Consider the following 9,223-nt stretch of genomic DNA (forward strand, 5'->3'; position numbering starts at 1 on the left):
TCCAGCACCTTATGGTGTCTCCCACCTTTTCCACTGTATCAAGTTTGCTTTTCAAGACTTTCCTCCCCTTATGGATTCCTGTTTCCTTGCTGCGCCAAGACTGATACCTTACTCATAAACAATACTTCAATATATCTTGGATTGTTTTGAAATAAATCGTATCCTCTCTAATAATTTAACCACAACTTCCTCATCTAAGTGGAGTAACGTAATTTCAAGAGGGTAAGAGGAATAGGAAGAAGTTCTCATGAAAATGAAATCCTCTCCTTCTCACAGGCATCAGAGGGAGGGTGGGGCAGAGACCAAAGAACACTTGCCACAATAGTGACTCCAGCATGGACAAGGAAAATAGTGAAAGGGGCTGTTCACATTACAGGGTGAACATAGACTATGTCCTTAAAAGTCAAGGAGTGGCAGATATACTCGATTGTGAGGGAGTCTAGTTAGTGTGAAGAGGTTACACCCCTAGCTCTACTGAGGCCTGGGAAACAAGGGTCAGTTAATAGGTTAACTCAGGAAAGCAGCAATCATGACCATCTGCGATTGGACAGGAAGTTGCATAAGACGTCAGCCTGGAAGAGTCTCATACACTGTCCCATCTGGCAAGAGCCTGCACATCCTACAGTCCAGGAGTTTTCAAACTTTTATAAACCTCTGTATCCTTTACTTAAACAAAATCCCTTTTGGAAAGCAAATTTGAAAACCAGATGGAAACAGAAGTTCTCTGATGGAAGTTGGAAATAGAGCCTTGGAGTTCCCCACAAACCCCCACATCATGCCTGCTTTGTCCTCCCTTCTCTAGCAAAGCTCCCCGGTGTCTGAGTCCAGAGCTCTCATGCTAAATGCTCACGGTGTTTCATTAAATGTCACAGTTGCTGACGTGGATTGGAAACTGGTTGCTTGAAACAGCTTTTCATTATTTTTTTTTTCAAAAAAAGCAAAAAAAGTTTTAAAAGCAAAAAAAGTTAAATTAAGTTTTGGTTAAGCAGCCAGCCTAGATTCACACGGCCCTGAATCTTGCAATTTCCAGTTAGGTATTCACGGAAGATCTTCTAATGCAACATATGTAAGTTTACAGCTGGTGCTAGCATATGATTTATTTGAGAGTAAAAAAGAAAACAAAAATTTAGAACAGAAAGCTTGGGATTAAATCCTACCAAATCCTAGCAATGCCTAGACTTAGCATAGTTTCCAGGAAGCTCAAAACATGTTAAATTTGTATTTGCTCTTCACATCCAGATTATTTGTTTCCTCTGGGAGCATCTTCTTCCCCCATAATGCTTTTTTTAATGTAATTTCTGAAATTATTCCTCTACTCCTTATGACAAGCATAAGAGGGCTCTCATGAGTGTGGCTGTGTCAGCTGACTCCAGACTATTTCCAGGCAGGCAAATTATTTCCATGGTTTTCTTGGTTGATTCATGCTGTCCGCTCTGTGAAAGTCCTCAAATATATTTATATTTTTCCATATTAAACTCAGTCTTGAAATTTCAATCTTGCTTCATATTTTTGTAAGCTTAGGAATTCAGCCTTTTTAATTTTGTAACTCCATTTGGGTGTCAGATATTTTTTTCTATTTTTTTGTCTGCAAGTCTTGAAATGGTCTTTAGCCAGAAACATTAAGTATTTAATGCTATTTTGTTGTGAGAGTTACACGTGGGAAAAATTTGCCCCATCGTCTGTGTTCTTCCTACATATGGCCATACAGTAGCTTTATGGATAACCATTGACCAGACACTTAACAGACACTTGGTACACACTGGTTCCATTAGTCCTCATGGTTATCTTCCAGGTAGAAATGATTGATCAATTAACCCCAAGTCCCAGGGCACACAGCAGAGTGGTAGTCACTTGTAGAACACAGCTCTGTGCCACTGCAGTCCAGACATGACACATACATACTCTGGAGATAGAAATCTTGCTTTCCTAAGAGAGAGAGAGTGTCTGCAGACACAAGGACTATCACATTAAGTCCACAATAATGTCTCCATGCCACCACCAGTTCCCACAGGCCTGAAAGAATCTTCCCCTTCAAGCTGTCACTCAATCTCGCTTATTTCCCTTACCAAGCTTCTTGAATTTGTAGTTTATACTACCTCAACTTAGTAGGTATCTGCAAATGATTGTTACATGAGTTAATAAATGAACAGATCGATGAAGAAATAGATACTTAAATGACACTTAAATAAAGGGTCTATTTCTCATTAGGTTGAGTTCTTTATAAGAAGTCTTATGCCCATGACTAGGTTTTTATGTCTTTTACTCTCCTAAGACTAAAGTTTTTAAAATTACCATGGGAAGAATTTGGACATATCAACTGACTGGAGATTTAATTAACTAATTTTTTTATTTAGTGACAAGGTCTTTCTCTGTCGCTTAGGCTGGAGTGTAGGCACCTCAAACTACTGGGCTCAAGCAATCCTCCCGCCTCAGACTCCCAAGTAGCTAGAACTACAGATGTGCACCACCATGTCCCACTAATTTTTAAATTTTTTTGTAGAGATGAGGTCTCACTATGTTGGCTAGGCTAGTCTCAAACTCCTGGCCTCAAGTAATTCTCTCACCTCGGCCTCCCAGAGTGTTGGGATTATAGGCATGAGCCACCACATCCAGCCTTACTGGAGATTTTATATGAAGCATAGCACATTAATTTTTGGTGAATTGCATGCTATGCTACAAGCATTTAGTATCTGATTATTTTGAGCATTTTATTAATGTGTTTGCCAATAATATTTTCTTATCTGCATAGTTTATTAAACACTGTGGAAAATGCTTATAGTTAGCACATTTGTGAAACAGATTTTTGCAGTTGTATCTCCTTTTAAAGGAAATTCAAACCAAGAGCCTTTCTGGGAATGAGTGTTACTCGTACCATAGCCCAGTTCAGCCCTGTCAAAACCATCCTTTCTCAGCTCTTTTATCTGTGAATATGAATTTGAGATGGATCTTAAATATGTGAGGAAGCTTCCTGTGAGATTTTATCATGTACCCAGACTATGACTTGCTTGTTTGGAGTCTCTGACATATACACATGTGTGGTCTGCAGAGCTTTTAGTCCATGATTCAGAATTCAAGCTATATTCCATTGTTGCAGAATTTAAACTATATTCCATTGTTGCAGAATTTTTCTGTTTTTCACAAAGTGAAATGCTCTCTAAGCCTACTATCCAGTTATTTGTAATTACCCTTAACTATTCATGCCTCAGCTATAATTCTCTATTTTTTTATTACTATACTTTTTTGAGACAGAGTCTTGCTTGGTTGCCTAGGCTGGAATGCTGTGGCATAACCACGGCTCATTGCAGCCCCCACTTCCTGGGCTCAAGTGATCCTCCCATATCAGCCTCTTAAGTAGCTGGGACTATAGCTCTCATACAGCAACTGGGGGACTACAGGTGTATGCCGCCACGCCCAGCTAATTATTATTATTATTATTATTATTGTAGAGACAGGGTCTTGCTATGTTATTCAGGCTGATCTCAAACTTCTAGCCTCAAGTGATCCTCCCTCATTAGCCTCCTAAAGTTATAATCATTTATGATGACCATTGGGTTGGTCAGCTGGTTTTCCTTGTATCAGTCAATTCTTCCTTTTTTTTATTTCTATTAAGACAGAGTCTCACTCTGTCTCGCATGCTAGAGTGCAGTGGCATGATCTTGGCTCATTGCAACCTCCACTTCCCAGGCTCAAGCAATTCTCCTGCCTCAGCCTCCCAAGTGGCTGGAATTACAGGCATGCGCCACCATGCCTGGCTAAGAATCAGTCAATTCTTATGAGTTCTCACTGAAAGAAATAACATTTAACCTTTACTGGGCTCTCTATACCTTTAACTTACAAAACTATTTTATCCTCACAATAATCCTGTGGAACAGTTAGGGTGGATACTATTATTTCTATTTCATAGATGAAGAAACTGGGACAACTTTCCATGACTAAGTCTTTTGTCCAAGACTGTTCCTCTAGCAAGCAGTAGAGACAGAAACTTGAAAAAGGTCTTTGACTGCAAAACCAGGTCATTCAGCTCTTAATACAAAAGATTAATCCCTGCAGACATCTTTTTATACTTGACATTGAGATGCATTTTTTAGTTCTAATAGAAAATTATTGATGAAATCACCAATAGGACTGCACAGTCCCCTCTTGTGAATTATACCCTTCTCTCTCAAGGGTGTTTCTTGTACTTGGCACTGATTCTTTCCCTCATCCTGTGAACATGGCTGCTCTGTGAAATAAACGGAGGAGCACAACCCTGACAATTGTTGCAATCCATAACTCCTTGAGTGTCACTTCTCTTTATCATCAGTCTTATTACTTAACTTTGATCTTGACCTTGAGCTCACCCCCTTGTAGTACATTTTCAAACATTACTATTAACACCCATCATTTTAAAAAAGTCAAATGGCTTTTCTTCAGTTCACATTTTCATCAGTCCTTTTTAGCGTTCAATGCTCAGTCTTGGAAACCCTCAGCTTGGAGTTTCTGCACTTTATTTTTCTCCCTGTACCTTTCTGATTATTTCCCCTCCTTTTCTGGCGTCTCCTTCCTTTCCTTCCTCCTGAATTTAGCCATTCACCAACGTCCTGTTTTGAGTCTTCACTTTTCTTTTGATTTTTTTTCTTTCTTTTTTTTTTGAGACAGACTCTTGCTCAGTCGCCCAGAGTCTTGCTCAGTCGCCCAGGCTGGAGTGCAATGGCGCGATCTCGGCTCACTGCAACCTCCGCCTCCCGGGTTCACGCCATTCTCCTGCCTCAGCCTCCCGAATAGCTGGGACTACAGGCGCCCCCCACTAAGCCCGGCTAATGTTTTTGTATTTTTAGTAGAGACGGGATTTCACCGTGTTAGCCAGGATGGTCTCGATCTCCTGACTTCGTGATCCGCCCGCCTCGGCCTCCCAAAGTGCTGGGATTACAGGCATGAGCCACCGCGTCCGGCCGAGTCTTCACTTTTAATCTCTGGCCCCTATTTCTCCAGGATAGTCTCATCTATTCCCACAGCGTCACCCAACATCCCCACAAAAACTGCCTTCCTAAACTCGAGCCCTACTGTTTTCCTGAACTCCTGTCTCATAGTTTCCACTGCCACCAGGACACTTCCATCTGGATAGATCTGGTTTCATTTTCTTTTAAACCAAGACTCCTATTTCTCCTTATATACCTTTTACCCAGCACAGCTTGCTAAATCACAGACCCAGGTTCAAATGCCAACTCCGCCAGTTACTAGTTAAATGACCAATTATTCAACCTTTTTATTTTCTCATCTAAGAAATGGAAATAATAACAGCACCTGCCTTAGATGGTTGTTTGTAGACTACAATAATACATGTAAAATATATTAGTACAGTGACTGGCACACAGTGAACACACACAAAATATTTGTAATTATTTTTATGAATAAAATGCTTCAGCAGTGTCCATTGTGTAGCATGTCAAAAGGAACAGTCAGCAGAGTAAACAGACAACCCACAGAGTGGGAGAAAATCCTCACAATTGATATATCTGACAAAGGACTAATATCCAGACTCTACAACAAACCTAAATACATTAGCAAGAAAAAAACAAACAATGCCATCAAAAAGTGGGCTAAGCACATGAACAGACAATTCTCAAAAGAAGATACACAAATGGCCAACAAACATATGAAAATATACTCAACATCACTAATGATCAGGGACATGCAAATCAAAACCACAATGCGATACCACCTTACTCCTGCAAGAGGGCTATAATCAAAAAGTCAGAAAACAGTAGATGTTGGCATGGATGTGATGATCAGGGAACACTTCTACACTGCTGGTGGGAATGTAAACTAGTACAGCCACTATGGAAAACAGTGTGGAGTTTCCTTAAAGAACTAAAAGTAGAACTACCATTTAATCCAGCAATCCCACTACTGGGTATCTACCCAGAGGAAAACAAGTAAATTATACGAAAAAGATACTTGCACATGCATGTTTATACCAGCACAATTTGCAATTGCAAAAATGTGGAACCAACCCAAATGCCCATGAATCAACAAGTGGATAAAGAAACTGTGTGATATATATATAGTGTGATATATATAGTATATCTGTGACAGATATATATCTGTGATATATATAGTATGTATATTATATATGATGGAATACTATTATATATGATGGAATACTACTAAGTCATACAAAGGAATGAATTAATGGCATTTGCAGCAACCTGGATGAGATTACAGACTGTTCTTCTAAGTGAAGTAACTCAGGAATGGCAAATCAAACATCATATGTTCTCACTCATAAATGGGAGCTAAGCTGTGAAGATGCAAAGGCGTAAAAATGACACAATGAATCCCAGCACTTTGGGAGGCCGAGGCAGGCAGATCACGAGGTCAGGAGATCGAGACCATCCTGGCTAACATGGTGAAACCCCGTCTCTACTAAAAATAACAAAAAAATTGCCAGGCATGGTGGCAGGTGTCTGTAGTCCCAGATACTCGGGAGGCTGAGGCAGGCGGATCACTTGAGGCCAGGAGTTCGAGACCAGCCTGGCCAACATGGTGAAATCCCATGTCTACTAAAAAAAAAACAAAATTACACAGCGGATTTTGGGGACTCAGAAGGAAAGGGTGGGAAGGGGGTGAAGGATAAAAGACTACAACTTGAGTATATACTGCTCAGGTAATGGGTGCACTAAAATCTCACAAATCATCACTAAGAACTTACACATGTAACCAAACACCACCTGTTCCCCAATAACCTATAGAAATAAAAAATTTAAAAAAAGCAAAACAGATATAAACTAACTTTAGCACTTAAGACCTTCCATGCTCAAGTCTAAAAATGACTTACCAGTCCCACTTCCCTCTCATCCTACCCCCTTACAAACAAAGTGAATTACATTGTTTCCCAAATGTGCCTTGCACCTGTCCTGCTTTTTTATGTTTTTTATTCTCCTCTATTTCTACTTAGTACAAGTCTACCCATTCTGCAAGTCTCAGTCTAAATGTTACTTCACTGACAATGTCCTCCATACCTTTCTCCCTTTGTGTGATAGTTTTTTTTAAAGAAAGTTTTTAGTTTTCAATGAACTTGTAAACAAAAAAAGTTCCCATTTCAAAATAAAAACAAAATCCCAGATCATAGAGATGTTTACAGTGATTACATTTATCTAAGCAACATACGTACATGTTTAGTTGTAAGATGTTAACTAAATTTTTGTGACAAATATGCTTTTTTAAATAATAAGAACATTATAAAATTAATGCAGAGTCCTAAGAATAACCTAGTAGTCACTAAGTTTTTCTTACATCTTCACTTTGGATGCTGTTATTTCTAGCACAAGTGAGCAGGCAGAGTCTTTCATATGCTCAAACAATGGGATATTTGGTTGCTACCCTATCAATTGGCTTTCAAACAACAGGACAACCATTTTAAGAATGTTTTAAGTGAAGACCTTGCAAACCCCAGGGATGGAAAAATGCTAAGAATGCACAATTGTGAGCACTTACAACCGTCACAACTGTGGCTGAAGACTTTATCTCATTCTTCTTAAATGAAATCTCAAAGTAGTATAGTTTAAAAAAAAAAGGTTTTAACAAAAAATTGACATATGCCCAATTTCTCCACTAATTTGTGTGAGTCAAACATTCAGTTAATTTTTCCACTTGAAAAAAATGCAATAGAAAACCGGACACCATGTTTCACTATCTCAGTTAATATTCACAATTACAGCAGCTGCAATTCAGGATACAGCATTACCAGTGCTGCCCAGAGTCAGTTCATACTGAAATTAAGTTCCTAACACCAAGTAAATGGTTGCAACTACCATGGGCTGTACATATGAAATAAAATTTCTAGCAGCAACAAATGCGGCTACGATCATCTGCTCTGCTTCTTCTGTTCCTCAGCTCATGCTTAAAAACCTGTGGGGGTTTGGGCCTGCTAACCCTGCCCACTGGAAGAGGTGGTCTGCTGGGCTACTTTCAGCTTTAACATTGTCCAATAAAACGTTTAGTCATACTGGTGGCTCAGGGTCCTCGAAAGAATGCGGAATAGCTGTCTGAGATACACCTCATCCAGGACTTCCTCAAAGTGTAGCCCGCGATTACAGTTGGCAAGTTCTGCAGGAAATTTACCGCAATTACAGCACATGGCAAATTCTGCAGGAAACCCTTTACATGAAACTTCAACAGGAGTGGGCATCCTCTTTTCACTAATCTTTTCATATTTTTGTTTCTTTGTTGTGGACCTTAGTCCTTGCCATGGCAAGCTGGTTCTATTAAAATACATCAAAACAGCCTAAGGATTCCACGTCATTTCTGTAACTGCTCAGTACCAAGATGCGCATTGATGCTGGCACATCAGGCAGTGCTAGTGAGGTTTTTATCTTATCTGCACAGTATGTGTTGCCTTGTCTTGCTGTTGCTGTATTTTTTGACCAAACCGGAATCAATAAAGAATAACTCACTACAGTGATGCCCAATACCTTTAGGGAGTTATCTGTTTTAATGTCTCTGTGTATAAAACTGTTTGTATGCACATACTCAATTTTATTGATAGTCTGGTCAGCTAACATAAGTACAGTTTTCATTGTGAACCTTCTTGAAGAGAAATTGAAGAGGTCTTCGAGGCTAGGTCCCAGAAGATCTATGATTGGTACGTTGCAGTCTTTTTCCTGATCATACCACAGTGTAGGGGGGATGCCAACCCTACCTTGAAGAATCTTACAGAGTTTGCTTTCCTACAGCAACTGGGGACGCCTGGTCTTTTGAGATTCTAGCTTCACTGCCATTTCCTCGCCATTGGTGATGTTGATGGCCAGATAAAGGTCCCAGAAGGAGCCAGACCAGATCTTCCTTACTAGTTTATATTGCCCTCAAACAATAAATTCGGCCTTGGATCCGCTGCTGCTCGCCATCCCGAGAGATGAAGATGGAGGCTGAGGCCGCGCCCAGACGCCTCTGAGAGAAGGACGGAGGCCTCTGGGGCTCCTCCACGGCGGAAGGTGGCAGGAAACGGGACATGGAACACGGAGGCCTCCCTCATATTCACGCCCCAGAATTGACTGAGGGAGAACCTGATCATTGGACAGGTTTCTTGTTGCCAGACTCAGTTTGGAAAGGGGTTCTTGCAGTTACAAGGCTGGGCCACTTGTTTCTGGGTGGCGCCACTGCCTTGCTGTCTCAGCTATGTACAGGCTGGAAAAAGGGGTGCGGTGAGCTAGGGCAGGGGTACCATTGCCACCATTGCCACCAC

The 9,223-nt window shown here is 40.5% G+C and overlaps 1 pseudogene; it reads right to left on the minus strand.

Annotated features, from left to right (window-relative positions):
• Positions 1–7,882: 7,882 nt before the first annotated feature.
• LOC105500945 lies at positions 7,883–8,885 on the minus strand (annotated as a pseudogene).
• Between the last annotated feature and the right edge of the window lie 338 nt (positions 8,886–9,223).

This window comes from Colobus angolensis, unplaced genomic scaffold (genome assembly GCF_000951035.1).
Source record: "Colobus angolensis palliatus isolate OR3802 unplaced genomic scaffold, Cang.pa_1.0 Scaffold7, whole genome shotgun sequence".
Lineage (NCBI taxonomy): Eukaryota > Metazoa > Chordata > Mammalia > Primates > Cercopithecidae > Colobus > Colobus angolensis.